This window comes from Pantherophis guttatus, chromosome 1 (assembly GCF_059756535.1).
Source record: "Pantherophis guttatus breed Tessera chromosome 1, ASM5975653v1, whole genome shotgun sequence".
Taxonomy (NCBI): Eukaryota; Metazoa; Chordata; class Lepidosauria; order Squamata; family Colubridae; genus Pantherophis; species Pantherophis guttatus.
The window spans coordinates 51,251,783-51,274,483 of record NC_142063.1 but is presented as its reverse complement, the minus strand read 5'-3'; the positions used below and the strand labels follow the sequence as shown (position 1 = coordinate 51,274,483).

The 22,701-nt window shown below is 36.4% G+C and overlaps 1 protein-coding gene and 1 long non-coding RNA gene across 17 annotated transcripts in view; one reads left to right on the top strand and one right to left on the bottom strand.

The window, feature by feature from the left end:
- Positions 1 to 22,701, bottom strand: part of CEP128 (centrosomal protein 128) — a 187,257-nt gene that overhangs the window by 78,049 nt on the left and 86,507 nt on the right. The gene's annotated exons all lie outside the window — the stretch shown is intronic.
- LOC132710679 (uncharacterized) overlaps positions 13,288 to 22,701 on the top strand; it is a 32,835-nt gene continuing 23,421 nt past the window's right edge. For 3 of the 4 annotated variants that reach the window (XR_015728792.1, XR_009621376.2, XR_015728791.1), the window contains exons 1-2: positions 13,288 to 13,373; positions 13,759 to 13,780. This is a non-coding gene — a long non-coding RNA (uncharacterized LOC132710679). Of the gene's footprint in view, positions 13,374 to 13,758; positions 13,781 to 16,189; positions 16,247 to 22,701 lie in introns of those variants that run through there. The other variant, XR_015728793.1, reaches the window with a different exon arrangement.

Here is a 22,701-nt window from a genome sequence, read left to right as displayed (position 1 = left end):
AAACTTTAATTTCATTGTCACCATTTAACAAAAATGTCCATATACAGGTTACTGTAGTTGCTTGAGAAATGCAATATCATGCAAGGATTTGATTTGGCAAATAGAATATTTTTTTTTCCTTTTCATAAGTGCGTTTACCAGTGTTTCATATTTAACTAGACCCTATTAATCAAGATTTCTTTGCATAATGGCTCTCCACTAATACACTTTGAGCCAAACCCAACTCAACTGCTATTTATAAGCCAGATGAATATGCTTATCAAATTCCACATGCCTGTTGATTTCTCATTTATTAACCTAACCTTCAGCAGAAGAATCTTCAACTATTCTTCAATAGTTACTCAAGTTCATTGAACTTAGATGCAGTCCAGGAAGAACCAACTATCTTTGAACCCTTTGCCCTGTTACTGTACAATACAGTTGCCTCTTCCTGCCATGTTCCCTATCCACTCTATAGCTACAAAGGCTGGTTTTTTTATCTCTTCCAGATCCTTTCCCTTTTAAAACATATCTCACACACTATGAACTGATAGAAATGCACTACACAGACCAGAAAATGTATAATGAAACCAGGCAGTCATGTCTATCCTCTACAAGACAAATGGAGTTGCTTTCACCTTATTCTCCCCCAGAGGTGTTCCATCCTTTTGATGATGAATAGGATTGTATTTATACTTCATCTCCCAGCAGGTAACAAAAACTGATACAATTTGACCTGAAAGTCTGGCTAGAAGGGTTATGCACTTACATGTAAGCAATTTGTGCAAAATCCTGCATCCCTATGCACAAGCCCAACTGAAGGAGAAGATATTATAATGCCTCAAACCAAAAGCCCTGGGCTATTTTTTTTAAAAGAAATATTTATTATTTAATTTGGTAAGCATGCAGATGCCAACTCTCAGCACCCCTGTAACATCTTTCAATGAAAATACTAAAAAGAAAAAAACCACCACATACACAAATGGAATTCACAATCCAAACCTCCCAGCAAGCATCTTCATGTACTGTTTTGAAGCTAAATAAGAAAGATCAGTGCAATAAAAATAAGAGGAAGTGCTGATCCGTGCCTTGAAGAAATCTTGAAATTACCCTGCTCAAAGTAAGTCTCATTCTGGGGTTATTTTGCTTTGAAATGCAAACAGAAGAGTGGGGGAAGAAGCAAAGAGCAAGTTTCCACAACTAGTCTTCAGCTAATCTTGGCCCTTGGCATACTCACTAAGAGGAAAAAGTGATGGAAGTTCCTGATTAAATCATTTATATGCAGCCAACCTTGAAGAAAATGCTCTTTAATTAAGTGCATGCCCGGCTCTTGTGGGAAACTGATAGATTTAGAACCTTGCCTTCTTAAGACATACAATGGCAATGGTTGTGAATAGAAAAGGAACGTTGATACCTTATTTCCGCAATGAAGAATAAGAAATATTCTAAAAAGAACATTTGACAGAAGGTGATCAGAATTAACACAGCAGACCAGAACTTCACTTATTAAGACAAATTTAATATGCAAACAAATAAATCATCACAGCAATATATGCCATTAAGTGAAAACAAAACACTGCTCACTAAGACATGCAGGCATAAAATACAGCATTCAAGGGAAACAACAGGGGCTGTGTTATTAGTTTATAGAAAAAAATGATCTGGGAAAGAGGGATATTTTCTGAATAAATTATTTGATTATTTAATTAATTTTACAAGAAATAAGTTCATGATTTGCAAGAGAGTCATAACTGGTTTTTAATAAGCTTTAAGTTCTTTTTTCAAATCAAGATGGATGGGCATTTGAGATTTAAATGCAGTTTTCACAATTCCCACTTGACCAAATTAAAGGCAGCAGGCAATTAATCCATACAGACAGACATAAAAATTTGACCTTGAGCAATAGCAACTTCCCAATTATGAAGAGTCTTAACATATTTTTATTTAAATCAGACTATGTTAATTAAGTTTCTATACAATTTGCCAGGTCTAAACCAATGCATCTCTAGTGAAGGAAAGAAAACAAGACAAATTAATGGAAACCATTTGTGTTAAAAATAATCTTGTTAAAGAAAAACAAATGCTCTCTCAACTTTTTTTTCCCTAAGAATAAGGCGTATGCTCCTGAAACTTAATTAACATAGTTAGAAATGGCTTTCTTGGGACTGATCCTGACAACAAAGGGAAAAAATACCAGAAAAAGTATCAGAACATGCACTTTTCATACTATAATGAAAAATATTACATGTTTAATGATGCTTTAATCAAATCAAACAACTTAAGGCTGTTATACATAAAAAAAAATAATTCTTGATAAAATGTTTAAATTGCAGCCATAACAATATGACTGAAATGAATTATTTCAAAACAGGCATGATAGAAATCTAGTTAGCAGAAAAAAATAGGTTGCAGTTTCATCTGTTTTAAGTCAGCATGACATGAACAAAGTATAAGAAACTCAATGAGTGTGTCCCCTTTCATATTCTTTTAACAGGAGCCAGCATGGATTTGTCATAAATAAATCATGCCAGACTAATCTTATCCCCTTCTCTTATAGTATTACTAGCTTAGCAGATAAGGGAAATGAATGACATAGACATAATGTATCTGGATGTCAGCAGTACTTTCAACAAGAGTGCCTCATGATATCATTGTAAACAAAATATAAGGGAGATGATAGAGCCATATTTGGCTGAATGACTGCACCAAAGATATGCTCGTTAATGGATCCACTTCAACCTGAATGAAAGTATTCAATGCCATGTCAGAGGCCTTTAACCTGGGTCTTGGGTCTTTCAAAATTTTTATCAATGACTTGGCTGAGGAAGTTGAAGGGATGCTTATAAAGTTTGCAAATGGCACAAAGATGGGAGGGAGGACTGATACTTTAGATGGAACATTCACAAATATCTAGATAAGCATGAACACCGGGCTGAAATAAATAAATTTAAATTTAAAAGAACAAATCTAAAATTTAGCATCTGGATAGGAAAAGTATGAATAAAGATGAAATAACTGGCCTGGCAGTAAGAAAAGGATCTATATATCCTTGTCAACCATATGTTAAACATGAATCAGCTGTGTAATACAGTTTCTCAAAAGGTAAATTTTGCTTTGAATGCATTAATAGGAACACAGAGAACGGATCAGGGGATCATTTTTCCATATTACTCTCTCTTGGACAGACCTCCACTGTGATGGATTATGTCTATGAATGGGGAGGTTGTATGATGGATTATAGTGTAGTTTCCCAGGAAAGGAACAGCACATTCCAGGTTGTTGGGGAGGGCACAAGATATGAGACAACAGAGTCTGGAGCTGGATAAGAGAAAGAGATTTAGGATAGCCACTCCCTAGAATTTCTCAGGGTGTATCAATTACAGTTAGAGTTAATCTGGCAAGATTCTGTCTGCATGGTTTGTGCAAATAAAGAAGTGAACTGGCTGGATTGTTCTGTGTTGTTCTTGGATTGGCCTGACATCCACTTGGAGTACTGTGTTCAGTCCTGTGCACAATGAGAGTGACAAATTGAAGCAAATTCAGAAGAGGATTGCCAAAATAGTGAAGAACTGGAAATCAAGACCCATAAAAAACAAAGAATCTGCACATCAAGCCTGATCAAGGAAGGTAGAATCATATGGAGTCTCATTAATCGAACATAAAAATCCATAAAACTAAATAATTATATCTTAGCTCTCATTTATTAGTATATTAAGGAGTGATCGTCTTTTACAAAGACTTACTGTATTTAGATGGACTGATGCCTTACCTATGAGCTAAGGCTGGAAGGTTTATCTGGTCCTCATCTGTCCTGTTTAGAATTCCTTATACAAATAGTCCTTGACTTACAACCAATCATTTTATTGTTTGTTCGATGTTATAATAGCACTGAAAAAAGTTATTACTGGTTTTCATACTTACAACTGTTTTATTCCCACAGTCTCATAATCAAAATTCAAGTGCTTGGCAACTGGCATGTATTTATCAAAATTATGCTGTCCTGCCTGGGATCATGCGATCATCATTTGTAACCTTCCCAGCCAGCTTCCAACAAGCAAAATCAATGGGGGAAGACAGATTTGTTTAATGACAACATGATTCACTTAACAACTGCAGTAATTCACTTAACAACTATGGCAAAAAGGTCATAAAGTAGGGCAAAACTCACTTAACAACTGCCCTGCTTAGTAACATAAAATTCTGTGCTCAACTGTGGTCGCGGACTACCTGTGCTGATTATATTTGACCTATAGAAAAGATAACCGAAGAGACCTACCACAGCAATCTTCAAATCCTTCAAATAATTTAATTATGTGTGATCAATTCAATATCAACTCTTAGAAACCGAATATGTAGATTTTCCCCATGATGATCTGTTCACAACTAAGTCCTTCAGGTCATCATCATGTGATGAATCTATCAATCTTACTGTTGGTCCCTTTATTCCACCTTTCCTGACTTTATGACTTGCCCAGGACCTGGAGTGAAAACATTGTCTTGATTTGTTCAATGACTCATTTATTATTTTTTTTGGGCTGTGCATGATATTCTCAGGAACCTTCTCCAACACTAAGGTTTGAAACCATCAATCTCTTTATATCCTTTATATCCTTCAAAGTCCAACATTTGCTTCTGAAAAGTTTCACAGGGAAATATATTGCCTGTATCATTCTCATCACAGAATCATACAGCTGGAAAGGACCTTGAAGGCCTTCTAGCCCGACCCACTGGCCAAGGCAGGAGTCCTTATAAAATCTCATATAGATGGTTGACAGTCTTTCATTGAAAACTACCAGTGATGGAGCACCTTCAGTTCTGGGAGGCAAGCTGTTGCATTGATTAACTGTTCTCAATATCAGGAAATTCTTTCTTATTTCTGGTGGAATCTTCCTCTGATAAGCTTGACAGGCCCTCAGGTCTACGGAGCATACATCAATGACCTCTTCCATGTGGCAGCCCTTTAAGTATTCTCTCTATTAGGCTAAACATTGTTCCTTATATGATTTAGCCTCCAGACCCCTTATTATTTTGGTTGCTCTTCTTTGCACTCTTTCTAGGGCCTCAACATCTTTCTTGTATTGTGGTGATCAGATCTGGATGCAAAATACCAAATGTGACCTCACTGGTATATTATAAAATATATGCTAAAGTATCTTAAGCAAAGATCTAAATACTAATTAAATGTTAAAAATGAAAAGGATTATAATGTAATGTCATTCAGTATATTATTTGTACCATTTTTCTCTTTAAAAATTATCTATGCTAACATATAAATGGCAATTGACACTTTAAGCATTTCAGGACATTATTCAAAGTTTGCAAAGCATTATTTATGGCTTATCATGTTTCAATGGCAGGGTTAAGCCCATGAATTAAACATTGGAAATTTTAAACTCCTCTTTCAAGAATCTTACAATTACTAGCTTTAACTTTCGCCTGCATATGCATCTTAGTACTTGTTACACTGCCACATATCTTTTAAGAGTGCTTCACCTGTTGTTCATCCCCCAACCCTGGTATAAGAAAAAGGTACAAATGGCCCTTACATCCTTGTTTCTTTCTGTTTAATTAAAATGAAAATAAATAATTTCCACAGGGTTGCCTCCTGGCCAAATAGCACTGAGAGGTATGATTAGCACAATCAATCTTTTTCCTCTGAGGATCAAATCAATCTCACAAGGGATAAATAAAATCAAACTTCAAGGGAAAGGGAGAGGGAAAGAGAGAATGTAAAAATCCCTTTTTAGCTTTTAATAGACACAAGGAAACACACACTTTTAATAGACACAAAGAAACAAAAGAAAGAGTGATTTAAACTATGTTATTTTAATAGGCAAATATAGATATAAACCAATGGGAAAATATAAAGTTCTGACAGACCACAAGATGATGCTGTCCTACTTCATTTATGAAGCAGCTCTGCTGTGAAGTGGTTCCAAGTTACAAAAACACATAATTTCTCAGCTCATGCATAGGTTATAAATAATCATTGGCAGGGCAGTTTAATTCTTTCATGATTTGAAACAAGATTCTGAAATTATTTGCAACTTTTAATTAAAGTTAATAATGGTTAGCATTAATCAAGAAATAGATCTCATATTAGATAACTATAACTTTGAAGAATGGCCAAATAAAGTTTTATGAGATTATGAAAAGAACATGTGGATTCTCAAATGCACAATCATGGTTATTGGGTTTAGAAAAATCAATCTGCAATAGACAACATAAACTAATATTTTAAAATATTTCCAGCTGTTAAAGTTATTTTTCCATTGCTAATATGCAATCACATGAAGTATTAGTAAAACCATACCTGAAATACTACATCCAGTTTTGGTCACCACATTACAAAAAAAATGTTGAGACTTTGGAAAAAGTGCAGAGAAGAACAACTAAGATGATTAAGAGACCCTTTGAGAGCTGTATGCAACGTAATTTCATTTTAATGTATGCCAATTAGTATACATTCAAAGTGACAATAAACTATCCTATCCTATCCTATCCTATCCTATCCTATCCTATCCTATCCTATCCTATCCTATCCTATCCTATCCTATCCTATCCTATCCTATCCTATTGACCTGGAGACTAAAACATGGTATCATGCTGCACCGGTTGGAAGAGTTGGGGATGGGGGGCACCGTGTTACGGTGGTTCTCCTCCTTTCTCTCAGACCGGTCGCAGTTCGTGTTGGCAGGGGGGCAAAGGTCGACCTCGAGGCCTCTTATATGTGGAGTGCCTCAGGGGTCGGTCCTCTCGCCCCTTCTGTTCAACATTTATGTGAAGCCGCTGGGCGAGATCATCCGTGGCTTTGGGGTGAAGTACCACCAGTATGCTGATGACACCCAGCTGTACATCTCCATCCCAGGCCACCCCAACGATGCCCTTGAAGTGATGTCCCAGTGCCTGGACGCTGTGCGGATCTGGATGGGGAGGAAGAGGCTCAAGCTCAACCCTTCCAAGACTGAGTGGCTGTGGTTCCCGGCATCCCGATATAGTCAGTTGACTCCATCACTGACTATTGGGGGCGAGTGTTTGGCCCCCGCAGAGTGGGCGCGCAATCTGGGAGTCCTCCTGGATACGCAGCTGTCCTTGGAGGAACATCTGACGGCTGTAGCCAGGGGGACCTTCTGTCAGGTTCGCCTGATTCGTCAGTTGCGGCCCTTTCTTGATCGGGATTCCCTGTGCACAGTCACTCATGTCCTCGTCACCTCTCGCCTGGACTACTGCAACGCTCTCTACTTGGGGCTCCCCTTGAAGAGCACCCGGAGGCTCCACTGGTCCAGAATGCGGCCGCGCAGGTAGTCATGGGAGCCGCATGGCGCTCCCATACAACACCTCTCCTGCGTGAGCTGCACTGGCTCCCAGTGGGCTTCCGGGTGGGCTTCAAGGTGTTGGTTATCACCTTTAAAGCGCTCCATGGCATAGGACCTAGTTATCTTCGAGACCGCCTGCTGCTACCGACGGCCTCCCATCGACCTGTGCACTCCCACAGAGAGGGCCTCCTCGGGGTGCCATCAGCCAAACAATGTAGGCTGGTGACCCCCAGGGGGAGGGCCTTCCCTGTGGGGGCACCTACCCTCTGGAATCAGCTTTCCCCAGAGATAAGGAGAATCCAAGACCTCGGTGCCTTCCGCCGTGCCCTTAAAACCTTCTTTTTCCAGCAAGCCGGGCTGGCCTAACACTTTTTAAAATGTTTTTAATTGTCTGTTATTGTTTTTAATCATGGGGCCAAATTTATATATATCTTTTTAATTGTATTTTAATGTTTGTAGTTTATGTTTTTACTTGACTGTTCACCGCCCTGAGTCCTCAGGGAGAAGGGCGGTATACAAATTTATAAATAAATAAATAAATAAATAAATAAATAAATAAATAAATAAATAAATAAATATGAAGCAGTGGTGAAATCTGAACCGGTTACTACCGGTTCGCTGGCTGCGCATGTGCAGTGTGCACCATGCATCAAATGCAAGGTGTGCACGCGCAGTGTATGCCAAAAGGAGGCATGCGGTACGTAGAACAGTGCGCAAGGGGGGTGATCAGCTGTGGTGCGCAAAAAAAAGCCTCTGACAATCGCGCTGCTCAGCTGAGATCGTCAGAGGCATTTTTTTTACCTTTTAAAAGCATTTTTTCTACAACCTCTTCGAGAGGTTGTAAAAAAATGCTTTTAAAAGGCTCTGATGATCCCAGCTGAGTTGTCTGATCGTCAGAGGCTTTTTTTTCTACAACCTCTTCGAGATTGCCTGATCGTCAGAGTTGCCTGATCGTCAGAGGCTTTTAACAGCATTTTTTCTACAACCTCTTTGGCCAAAGAGATTGTAGAAAAAATGCTTTTAAAAGGCTCTGACGATCCCAGCTGAGTTGCCTGATCGTCAGAGGCTTTTTTTTTTCCTTTTAAAAGCATTTTTTTTCTACAACCTCTTCGGGCAGGGATTTTTGCTACCGATACTCCAAACCACCCACCACCATCACTACCGGATAGGGCGATCCAGTCCGAACTGGGAGCATTTCACCCCTGATATGAAGAATGGTTGCAGGAATTGGGTATGGCTACTCTAGAGAAAAGAGGGACTAGGGGTGACATGATAGCAGTATACTAGTATTTGAGGGGCTACCACAAAGAAGAGGGGTCAACTTATTTTCCAAAGCACCAGAAGGCAAGACTAGAAACAATGGATGGAAATTAATCAAGGAGAGAAGCAACCTGGAATTAAAGAGATACTTCCTAACAGTGAGAACAATTAACCAGTGGAACAGCTTGCCTTCAGAAGTTGTGGGTGCTTCATCATTGGAGGTTTTTAAGAAGAGACTGGACAGCCACTTGTCTGAAATGGTGTAGAGTCTCCTATTTAAACATGGAGTTGGACTAGGTCCCTTCCAGCTCTATTCTGATTGAATAAATTGAATTGATTGAAAACAAACTCCATACAATATATAAAATTACCACATCTTTTTATTTTACATTGATAATGTTCACAAATGTACAGGAATAATACCGGAGAGGTTAAAAATACTGTTAGGTCTAAGTCAATAAACCTCAAATGCATTTTTGTAAAATTATGGGAACCGCTTTTCATCTATTATGGCAACCTCTGGTATGTTTTTTTCCAAATTTATTTACTGCTCTTCTCTGGAATTTACATAAATGGGTAGTGATCTGGTTTCTTTTTTAAAAAAAAATTGGAGGGGGGAAATAATGAAACTGCTTGTGCACAGCATTCTGACTTCAGCACTTTTTCACCCTTTTATATTAAGAACACACACATAATGCCCCGAAATAAGGGCTAATGGGATAATTAAATTAGGTATCATCATCATCATCACCACCACAAACTAAAACTTTCCCCCCATTTTTTTTCCACATTAAATTGCTCTCTAGGGTACTATTTCTAGATTAACTGTTGGTAATGAAAGCTTGTATTCTACAAGCTAAAGAGATATGCACAATTGACAAGATCTTTAATTTACTTCTGTAACTTACTTTAGGCATTTGGAAAATGATTTTTAGAAGTGCTAATGTTCAATAGAACAGAAAACTGGCAGTTCACAGCATCCATATGGCAGCTGCTTCCTTAATACTTTAAACATTCAAGCATTCGTGTCAATTGCCATTAGTATCAGTGTAATCACTTCTCTTTATTTATTGTTTAAAAACATAGAACTATTTTTGAACTACTGAGTAATCCTCTCAAATCATCTTCTACTGCTGCCTGATGTCCTCATTTTTTTCGAGCCTATCATCACCAGAGTTCGTTTCACCATGTACAGAATCAAATTGTCTCAAATACAAAGTTTGAACTCACAGACTGTTCTTTCTTATAGCAAGCATGTGACCAGCTAATCAGTACTGCCTCACTAATGTAAACTGAGTAAAAGGATCGAGTGAGGACAGTGAGAGATATAATGTCATGGCCTTAAATTGAGTAAAAGCCCTTTACATAGACTTAGAATTTCTTATTTTAAAGAAAGATAAAATACATGGCTCCACAGCTAAAATGAAGCATTGGCTAACCTACGGTCACCTTGATATAACAGAACTTCTTGATTTAAGCATAAAGACAATGATATAGTTAACTTAAATCAAACTAATATTAGACTGTTACCAGTTGAACTCAAGACACAAAAGACTGTAAGGCAAATCTTTTTTTAATGACCTGATGATGACCTATGCCAGGACTATGTGGATCATATACCTGCCCTAGTCTTTTTTGATGTCTTGGTGGCCTCTGATACTTTTGACTATGGTGTTTTTCTGCACTGGCTGCAGAGGCTTGGAACTGAAGGCACTTTTTTTTATAGTGGTTCTGTTCTTTGACTAGTTCTAGTCAGCAGTGATCAGAGAGAAGAAATCAGCACTGATACCCAGAAACATGCTGCAATCCTAGACAACACTGGAGATTCTGTCTTCTGATTCCTGGAAACTGTTGTTCTGGATGGGAGGAAAAAGACTTATACCGAATCCTAGTAAGTTGGAGCTACTGTTTGTACATCAGAGTTGCTCTGTGTCCCTTGCATTGTTTCTGGACAGGGTAGGACTGCCCCTGAAAGAGGAGATCTTTGGGGTCTTCCTGGATTCAGGGCTCCTGCTGGAAATTCATTGACATGGATGATTGTCAGCGAGTGTATGTTACACCTATTTTGTGTACTTCTGAGTACAGCTTAAAGTGCTGGTTTTAATCTATAAAGCCCTTGTGGCTTGGCATCAGTTTACTTGCAGGACAGCATTTCTCCAATGGAGCTGGCATGATCACCTCAGTCAAGCAGCTGGTTGTCTCCTAGTTTGGGGAAGCCAGAGGGCTGAAACATAGAGGTACTGCATCTTCATAATGGGGCCAGCTGTATAGAATGGTCTCCTTTGGAAGATTTGAATTACTACAACATTATCTAGTTTCCAGACACAGTTGAAAATATAACTTTTCTAGGGGGTGGGGGTGGGTACAATTTTGGTATTTTTAAGCATACTACCTTTTATTATGTATGTTTACTGTTATTATGCCATTGTTTTGTTAACAATATAGGAGCACAATATTGTATTTGCATCCACGTGATGGAATACAAATTTTGACTGTTAATACACTAGTTCATTATTAGAGATTCAACACAATCCCACAGGAGACTATGAGTAACATGTATTGCCAATTACTAATTTTTTTTATAAGGAACAACTGCTTAAAAAAGAGAGAGAAAATTAAAATACAATTAGATAAAATTAATTTAATTTAGATAATATTAAATTCAAAACATGATTTGCCAACTAGAGACATATGTATGAAAACATGTTTCCTTTTGATAATCATCCAAGTCTTCAACAATTTTCCTTTCTCTGACTTTCATGAAAAGATTATTATAAAAGTAAAAGGGTATTTAACTGGGAATGAGGGTTAAAAAGAACTCAGTTATTTGCACAAACTGAAGTGAGAAAGCAATAGTTAACTGTGTAAAAAAGAAACAATTTATGTGAGGCAAGACTCTGTCATAAAAAGCAAGGGATTAGGCACACTGAGTATGAGAATAGGAATGGTGTGTCTGTGTGTCCATAAGTGTATGTGTATGCATATTTTCTGCCTGAAATTCACTTGGGAGGCCACAAACAGATGCAAATCTTTCCTCAGGAGTACGTGGGCTGAACATAAAACACACATATTTGGAATGTCCTGTTTGTTTCTGTTTGTTAGTTCTTTGTAATTGGATACCGCTGAACAAATTAAGATAGGACCAAAAAAAAAAAAAAAAAAGGAAGAAAACAGAGTGTGCACATTTGTGAGGCAACTTTACAGATGCAATTCAGATATTAGTCCAATTCTCTCATCTGTTTGAGAAGGTCAAGAAAGATGGAATACACATGCTTATATTAATTAAGGGAAGATTTGCACTTGCCAAAAATGTATAACAGACTAAAAGAAATACTTAATGTTATATCCACAAATGCACAACTTAGAACATTTTGAAAGTCATTATTTCAGTTTTAGAATCAAAGAGCTACTTAACAGCAGCCAGTTTGGTCTAGTCTTTAAGGTACCAGGCTAGAAAGCAAGAGATGGTGAGTGTAAGTCCTGTCTTGGCCAAGGAAGTCAGCTGGGTGACTTTGAGTCAGTCACTCTCACTCAGCCCAATTCACCTCACAGGGTGGTTGGCATGAGAAAAATAAAAAGGAGGAAGGTGTGTTCACCACCTTAAATTATTTGTAAAGGTGGAAAATGAATGAAAGCTTTCCTTTGACTCAAGGCAATCCTGTCTTCCCTTTGCCATCTTTTCTTACTATTTATTCTCTCATATGACACTTCTCTCTCTACCCATCACAATTTAACAATTTAAGGTTAAGTTTATTATAATAGATATACAATATACTTGGCGATACATTAATTTTCTTTTGAGCACACAGATATGACCAAATGGAATCCATTAAAAGTAAATATGACAAATGGGGAAAACCCTCAAACAAACAAATAAACCCTTATAACACATTTCAGACAATAGATTTATAGCCAGGGTTATCAGCCTATACAGACATCAGAGACTGTGCCTTATAAGGTTATAACATTTTACCCAAGATATACAGCTATCATGGATGCATAGCCCTATCCTACTTCTTAGTATGAGCAAAGGGATATAGAAAGTAGAGAAAATGAATAATTTATCCATCTGAAAAAAGATGGAGAAGATGAACAGAAAACATTGCCCTTTAAAGTTCAAGAAATCAGTTTACTTTGTTGTTACACAGTAGGGACTAGACAGTCTATTTTGGTGACTGATGACCATACAAAGAAATGCCATTAGTTTACCAACATAATATATCAAGAATGATCTTCCTGTCTCATATAGAATTTTGTTCCATTTCAAATAAAGGACAAAATGGAAATGTAACTAAAGCTGGTAGTCGAGGAATAAAGGTTTTTATCTGTTACTTCTGTGATTACTTCAGGAATAAAAATACTTACAACACTGGCATGCTAAGAAAAAGATGTATTGAGGTAATGTCTGAACATGGCATCAGGATAAGCTGACAGACAGCTGAATGATTTCCAAGACACAAACAGATATATACTGTATACCGGTAGCGATGACAATCTTTTTGCTACTGGCTATACAGAATAGAGCTCTGCTGGACATTCTACTGACAGAAATTCTGGTTCTTCCATTTCAACTGTAATTTCTCCTTCAGTCAGAGCATTAGGCAGTTAAGTGCCTTTACCTTCTTTTAAGGCAGAATTCGCTAATCAAGTATGTTCAGAAGAAACTTTCCCATATAACCCCCTATGGAAGCGTTTACTGTGAACTCACAGCATCTGTTAAAAGATTTGTTGTTGATGATGTTGATAGCACCTCACTTACTGTGCGAATGATTCGGAGGCGCTCACATGCTGCCCACATTGCCAATTTTCTGGTGTCAGGTGAATCCTTTTTTAATTTCCAAGATATTTTAATAATCATTGTGGTATTTAAAAGTTGTATAGCTATTTTATTTTTGTGGTTACTTTGGGGTTACTAAAACGTATATTTACTGATTGCCATTACCATTCCAGCTTGATTTTTATTTTGTTTGGGGTGTGGTGTTAAATTTGAACATTGCTTCTATATAGTTTTGCTTGCTTATAACATGTTTTGACTGATTGTAGAGAACTCAAGCAAAAAGCTATTTATGGCCTATTATTGGGCCTTATGTAAACCTTATGTAAAGAAAATAATTAAATAAAATGAATGGAATAGAAGAGAATCTAAGCAAAATAAAAAAATGTGAGAATACAATTAAATGTATTCTGCTGTTCGGTTTTGCAGGTCAAAATCATTCTTCTTGCAGGTAAGTCCTTGCATGCTTCATTATCTTCTCCAAATGAATGCACCCTTTATATGCAACTGAAGATGTGACATTTGGAGGGCAACAAGTTGAGGGAAGCTGATATATGAATGAAATAACTTGGCATTTTTGCAAGCATCTGATTCTGTTTGATTTATTATCATGAATCAAATCTTTATTACAGTCATAGACCAGCATATTATCATCATGTAAACAAATTGAGCTCTTATGAAAGAATATTAGAATCCTTTGCTTTTTGCTACATATTTCTTTTGCCTTTCTTATCAACCTCATAGATCAGGGCTTGAAATTCCTGACAGGTCTTTATTCTGCACTTTCAATCATGGTGACTAGTTATATTCATGAGATCAGCGCATGAGAAATTTGGGCTACTGACTATCTTTTTCCTTATCCCAGGTTTCTGTATTCTTCCATTTGTTCCTCCATTTCTCATTTTCTTTATTTTTGTATTCTATCCAGTTACAGTGACCTATAACTGTAACTGTGTGGTACTGAATATGCTTTGAAATGTTGTTCTCACCTGCCACATGCAAAATAACCAAATAATGTTTTTAACATCCAGTACGATCTCACAGATTACAGATTAAGTTTTATATACAAATTATTTATATTTATATATATCAGCATCTCCCAATGGGCAGCAGGGAGCTTGCTGGCTGCTGGAGAAAAAAAGCCTAGAAACTAGTGGATTGGAATTTCACTGAACTAGGGCTGCAGAAAAATCTTGGTTTACGTAGAAAGAACCTGGCTAAAGAGAAATACATACATACATACATACATACTTCTTTTTTTGTAGGTCTATATGTGCATTACTGTTCTAGCCAGGGTTTTTCCTACGTAAATCAAGATGTTTATATAGCCATAATTAAGTGACATCCCAAATCACTATTTTCTAGGCTTTATCAGACATTTAAGCAACATTATGCTGTTGGTTGTAAGACTTAAGGGAGACTAAAATAGATCTATTTCTGGCTTATTTGCCTTCATCAGTTAGCCACACCCTCATTTTATGACTCCTCCCTGTAACGGTCAAATATTTATTTTGTTTTGTGTGTGTGTGTGTGTGTGTGTGTGCGCGCACACACACACACACACACACACTACTCAAGGAACTTTGTTTGTAGTCCAGGAAAATATAATTAGACCAAAAAGAAAATAATGTTTCATCTTTCCTTGTATCAGAACTTATTGTTTTGTAAATTTATATAGCTGCCCATCTCACATACATGACTCTGAGCAAAAGATACATACCACAATCAGCCTGAAAGTACATATAAAATCAAAATTATAATTTTGTAGTTTTGCAAATAGACTTATATAAGTTATTACTCTCAAACATTTTTGCTGGCCCTATATACTAGTGTAATTTGCAGTATATCCATAACCTGAAATGGGACCAGGTAGAATAAAAACAATACAGCACAATGAAATACCTAAGTCTAATATTAAAAATAAGTCATTTTTTTTAAAAAAAATAGCTTTTAAAAATGTTCTTTGAGTATGCCACTATGTCTTTAGTAAAATGGGAATCCCAGAATATCTTATTCTTATGCAAAACCTATGCACAAGATATAAAACCACAGTCCAATAGAATACTACAAAATAAACTGGCTACAATTGAATAAAGGAGTAGGACAAGATGCATCTTCTCTCCTTAATATGATGAGCATATAAATATGGAAGTTAGAATAGAAGATGAGCATGGTTTTAAAACTGGAGGTATAAACATTAATAACCTGTCCCATGCCTATAACACTGAAACGGCATAGATCAGTGATGGTGAACCTTTTCGGTACCGAGTGCCCAAACTGGAACATGTGTGCATATGTGCACGACGGAATGCTGGAAACTCAAAGACCAGCTGGCCGGCATCCGCATACCTGTTTTTTGGCTGTTTTTAGGCCATTTTTCTGGCTGTTTTCAGGCTGTTTTTCGGGCCGTTTTTCAGAAACCAGAAGAGCAGTTGGCAATAGTGCGTGTGCTCACAGAGCGGGCTCTGGGTGCCACCTCTGGCACGCGTGCCATAGGTTCTCTATCACGGGCATAGATAGTTGAAACTGCAAAACTTTAGTAATGAAACTCAAGGAGAACAGTGAAAAACGAGACTAACATTAAAAATGGTAATAATTGAACTAATGACAACAGATACAGCTGAGTATCTGTTGTCGTAGCAATGAAGATATTAAAAGGGTGGATAGTTTCTGATTTTTAGGATTGACTATCAGCCATTAAAGAACCAGCACTAAAGAAATACAATGCATAATAGCACTTGGTAGGGTAAGAATCAAGACTTTGAAAACAATATTCAGCTGGTCTGACATTTTAATTTATACAAGGATCCAAATCTTCAGACAATGTTTTTTCCCCCATAACACTTAAACTGGACTTAAGAAACAAGATAGAAAGACAATGTTTTTGAACTTCAGAGTTGGAGAAGATTCTTGAGAATACTTTAATCAGTCAAGAAAACAAAACGATCATTGAACAAATCAACCCCAAATTCTCAATGTACAAATAATGAAGCTCAAATAATACTCCAATCATTTTGGATATATTATATGAAGACTTAGCTGTCTGGAGTCTATAACATTAGGAAAGATAGAAAGCAAAAGGAAGAGAAAAACCAGCAGCAGAGTGGATGAACTTGATTACAGAATGAGGGATGTACTGTTGGACGACTGGAGACACATCATCCTGGAAAGGATCTCTGTAGTCAGCATCAGTCAACACCAATTAGATGGCATTGTGAAAAAACATTTATCATTCATCAATATATGCACAATTAATAACACCAGAGATCATGCACTAGATATCACTTGTGTTTTCTTGAACATCATCCAGATACACTTATAGGATGATATATAAATTACATTGTTTTATTTTTTAATGTAAACAGGTATTCTGTATGTGTGCATAGTTTTTATTCAATAAATCTATCTTCTGGCCTTTGGTGTTTGTGTAATCTTATTATTCATTTGAGTGGGGTGGGCATTATAGAAATGTGATAAACAAACAAACAAACAAACAAACAAACAAACAAACAAACACATTTTCCATTACTGCAGAAAATTACACTATCGGTCACCTGTGTGAATAAAGTTATTTTCCAAACACATCAGTTTATTGTACATCCACTAACATGTGTAACCTTTGTAAAGAGGTTCTTCACAGAAACATGCATACATATTTATATGCATTTAAGTATATAGGGATGAACAGACTACACTTAGCAACACTGGGAATCTGCATCTCCAGGTTTTTGAATATGCTCTGGAATGTGCATATTGTAACTCACATTTGTACAAGAGCAGAAGGAAAAAAACAACACATACGGGATTCAATAGGATAGTAGCTTCATTTTCTAGTCCTCATACAAATTATATAGTGTCACCTTGAGTTGTGAAGTTTATTGCTCTCTGAGTGCATTTTATAAGGCTACTGGGTATAATGCAATCTAATTATATTGGTAATAGATGCCATGAAACAAGAGCCTGTGACATAACAGCAGTTGCTAAATTGTTTTAGTTTCTTTCTCTTCATCCAGCATTAACATTTCTGCTGTGCTAGAAATCTGCAAGTTCCTTTATTAAACATTCCTGCAGCTGCTATACTATAGTAAAACATACCAATGAGACATAAGACTGTTTAGTGCAGTACAAAAAATAGTCTTTTAGAAATTACTCATGAATTCCTTCCATCTTGTCTCAATCCAAGCCTTGCCAAAATAATTTTTAATTAATTTGTGTTCTGTTTAAACCAGGGAATAGCTGGATTCTTGATTTCTATGAAAAAGGACATTCCCATTTACAGATTTCTAACTAAAGATTTTTTATCTTATGGAATCTCCTACCTATATTGCAGAATCACGAATCACTAATTTAGGGAGACAACCCATCCTATATAAGTACTGCATAAGGATATTCAGAGACTGTGAGTTCTAGTTTTCCATTAAGTATGAAAGTCAGCTGGGTGATTTTGAGCCATTCTCTTGCAGCCCAACTCACCTCCCAGGAGTGTTATTGTGGGAGGAAAATTGGAAGGGAGCATTAGGTGTACTATTTTGAGATGTACAACATAAAGGAGAGATATAAATCTAATCTAATCCAATGGGATGAATGGGATCTGTTTTTCAAACAGATATAGAAAAAATAGTAAACTTAGTAAAATAGTAAACTTAATTAATTCTCTGTGTGTCTATTCAAGGATGGTTCTTTCTTCGGGGTCATTTACCTTCACTCATATACCCATCCATGCAACTCCTTATAGAAACACACTGATTACTCTCTTAATTCACGTATAATTTGGAGCCTACAAGAAGCACCTTGCAAACAGATCAGAAATGAGAAAACAAATTATTTTGGCCAGCAAGAAAACTCAGAAAGAAAACATGCACTGTAGCTACAGCAGTGATTCAATTCTGAATGACATCCACAAGAGTTTAGGCCTTTTCTAGAAGCACCGTGAGCTGATAACTGAATACTTGAAAAGGAAAAGCAGCAAATGATATTAAGGGAGTTAACTATTAAGGAATAGTTGAACTTCTTTTAATTTCACAGAATCATTTTAATTTTAAATGTAGTGGTTAAGGAGCTGATGTAGAAACCAGAAGTCTGTGACTTCTAATCCTTCCTTAGGCACAAAAACCAGCTGGTTGACTTTGGGCCAGTCACTCTCTCTCAGTCCAATCCACCTCACAGGGTTGTTGTTGTGGGAAAAACAAAAGGAGGAAGAAGCACTATTATGTTTGCTGCTTTAACTTACTTATAAAGTAATAAAGGTGGGATAAAAATCGAATAAATAAATAAAATAAAATTTACTTGGAACATCTTGAGCAGAGAAAAACTATTCAAATAAAATATTTAGTGAAAAAAATTCAAGAACTTAACACTTCTGCTTCAGTATACTGGTGAATGTTGCAATGGTGATTTAAAAAAATAAATGTGTTTCTTCATTCATTTTTTTAAAGAATTAAAATTGTGAAATTGAAAACTATGCTGTATGAGGATTTCCCAATATTTAAGAACTTGCCTATACCAAGTCAGAATTTGGCTCTCTTGTGGTCAGCATTATCAGCAATTAGCACAACAAATCTTGGTAGAAAAGTCTTCTGGCATATTGTCCATAGGCATATTCAGCCACAGGGACGGGGCATATCCTTTTAAAGCAGAAAGACGTGGCATTTTCAAACTTCAATTAGTGGGTTCAGATGGCAATTTATTCACTTCCCAGAGTGCTTCATTAAATGGTTCACACAGCTCTGCTCCTAGAAGATGCTGGGAATTTTAACTTGGATCGTAGTACAAAGCACTCACTCTATCCCTGTCCTTCTTTTCCTGAATATGTTCAGTGGAGGATGATAAAGTGGTTGTTTGGACTCATAAAATATGTTTAAAATTGGGGCAAAATCAACAAGATACTCCAAGCAGACGTATTTCACTGAAAAGATGATAAAGCAAAGAAATAAAATGCTACAAAAGTTGGGTGCTGTTAATGAGGGGTGGACAATGAAGATCCAGTGACAGAATCAGGACCAGTTTAATAAAGAAATAGGCATGTTCAGCCAATCAGTATTTATGGCCTATTTAGAATTTGCTTGTGACAGTTTTTTCAAAGCTGACTTTAGGAGGAGGATTTCTGATTTATCTCAAAATCCCCAGCAGATATTTTTGAAAGGAAAATACTATTGCATTCAAGAAAAAGTAAGAAAGGTCCATTTATATAAAGGCTTTTTAAAGAAAGTTGTGTATGCAGCTGCTTTAGCCTGAGGACAAAGTATAGCTTTCCAGTTTCATTTATATCAGACATCAAAGGCAAAGACACACATATTTGTGCAAAGCAATGATAACTAATACTTTAAAAAACAAACAGTGATGGCTGATGGAATGCACTTGATTTAACTATTGTCAATTCAAACAATAGAAAAATATGCTTCTGTGAACATCTCTAAAAATATGCAAAGATACTTAGTTCAGACCCTGTGGGTCAAAGATAAATTCCAAAGGTTTTTAAAATATATTTTAAAAATCAAAGTGGAGCATAACAGGTTATTCTCTGTATATAGAATTTTTACTGTGGGAGAAAACGACGTTTGAAAACATGATATCATCTGAAACAATGGAGACGGAAGAGACGAATAAATAGAAAAATTAAGCACATTGAATATGATCAACATAATGCAAATATTTCATGTTTGTTTATTCCTCAGCTGTAAAATACAATATAAAAACATTTTAGAATATTTTTAGTAAGATAAGATGAAAAAATATATATATTTGGAACAACAACACAAATAATTGACATAAAACATTTTCCCCTTTGCATGTCTTTGAAGATGAAGGGAAGAAACAGTGTCTCATGTTCTTGAAAAACTGGGAGAAAAAGTAGAGTCTGTGGCAGTAATTAGCCGAAAGCATCCAAATTTAGAAACAAAAATGTTGCTGTATGCCTGTTAAACACAGGACCTGCATGGATATATTAAAAAGTACAAATCAGTTAAGAATAAAGAATCTATTGTTTCTAATGGTATGAAAGTGGCTTTTTAAAAATTTATCTAAATTTTCCATATGACACATAAGTGTATACGCTCCCATCTTATCTGATTTTTATGCTTTTGTTCCAAAGACATGTAATCTTTTCTAGCAGAGGAACTGTTTCAGCTTTCAATCATATTGGTTGAACATTTTTAAATATCTTTTTCAACCTCTTCTTTAAGGTGTGCCACCAGAATTTTTGGCTTTGCATAAAGGACAACACTGAAGATCATATCTTATTTATACTAAATTCATCCTCCTGTGTTAAAGATTATTTCATATAGTACCACCTGTGGACATTATTATTACTATTATAAGGCCATTCATTCCCATAGGGCATACAATAAAAAAAATCATTACTAAAAGAAAAATACAAGGAGAAGTGGGCGGGAAACACAAACAGTCCAGTGCATAGGATTCGCAACTCCCTATAACTCAAGGGTAGAAGAAGAGCCAACTTTTCAGGGCTCTTTCAAACACTGATAAAGTTGGGCCCAGAGAGCTCTCAGGAGGCTGTTGTTCCAGGGGACAGGTCAGGGGTGAAATTCAGCAGGTTCTGACAGGTTCTGGAGAACCGGTAGCGGAAATTTTGAGTAGTTCAGAGAACCAGTAGCAGAAATTTTGAGAACCGGCAAATACTACCTCTGGCTGGTCCCAGAGTGGGGAGGGAATGGAGATTTTGCAGCATCCTTCCCCTGCCATGCCCACCAAGCCACACCCACCAAGCCACTCCCACAGAACTGGTAGTAAAAAAAATTGCATTTCACCACTGGGACAGGTGCTATGACAGAGAAGGTAGACTTCCTAGGTCCCATCATATGATATTAATTGAGGGGACCTGGAACCAATTATAGTGTGGTTAGAAGCTAGAGAAGACATACAGTACATTAGATAGCCAGCTCTTTGTCAAGATCTTTATAGGTAATAACCAGCACCTTGAATTGCACATGGAAGCTTACTGGTAAATTATAAAGCTCATGGAACAAAGGTGTTACATGCCCATTATCACCTGTGCTGCTGCATTTTGGATCAGTTGCAGCTTCTGACTAATTTTCAAGGGCAGACCATAGACAGCATATTGGAAGTCTATACATGAGATGTCCAAAGTGACTGAAGAGCCCCTGGTTCAGATAAGAGTAGAATAAGAACACAAGAACCTTTGTAAAGGCCATATTTTCCCCTTGCTTCAGCAGGATATGTAAGTTCAAGGAACTTCACAAATATAGAAACCAAGATGGAACTTTTAGAAAGAATACAAGCACACTAATGTTATCCACAGTTATCCTATCGTTTCAGATAAGTTATCATGAGTTAGTATCCATAAAGGTTTTATACTTTCATTCTTTATTATGCCTTTTTTTGTTTGTTTTCTGAGAAAGTTCCCTGAAAATGCCAGTAGCATATATTATTGATTGTAATATGATGTATAATTAATAAATGTGATGTTCCTCTATTTAATGTCTAATTGAATATCATTCATCGCTGTTCAGAATTCTACCTTTAAGCAACTAGAGGTGAAGAGTAATGCATGCAATTGTTATTCAGATATACCTTGGATTTAATCCTGAATTTCTTAATATTGCCAACCATATATAAGCTACATTCTGAACTGCTGCCTTTTTATACTTTGATTGAAAATTTAAATAGCAGTATTTAAACAGCAGTATTATAGCCTAAGAGAACCTGTACCTGTAATCACAGGATACAAACCATAGAATATAAAAACTGCTTCTTTTATATAAGTATTTTGCAGTATCCTCCCTCCATGGTAACAATTATGCTGACATTGCAAGATCAACAGTAGGCATATGTGACTGTTTGCTCAGAAAACTAATGGTTGCTATTTTAAAAAATCTTGCCTATTTTTTTAAGAATGCAAGAATTCTTCGTCAGCATTACTAAAAAGAGAAGGAAAGGCATGTGCATGGGATCTGAACCAATATAAAAACCACATTTCCAATCTAAATACCATTTCAAAATCTTGTCTATAGTTTACTGTACCATGCAGTATAATATACTGTTATATTGGCATCCACAGTTAGACCTATAAAGGTTTGAAATTATCAGAATGTGAAGCCGGTGTTCATATTGATTAAAACCCCCTTCAAAGACCAATTACAGACCAATGCACTCTTAATAGGTTTTTTAAAAAATTGCATAGAGCAGAAACAGGAAAAAAAAATTCCAACAGTACTTCTGTGAATTCTGTTAACGATGGCATCATACTTTTTTATATACAATAAAACAAATATCTTCAGGACAGATATAACAATGATTGCAGATGATTTCATGCGTTAATACACATGAAGGCGTCGTCAGTGAGCCAGTGAGATTTCACAGAACCTAGGTCTGTAGAACAACTAAGTTTACGTA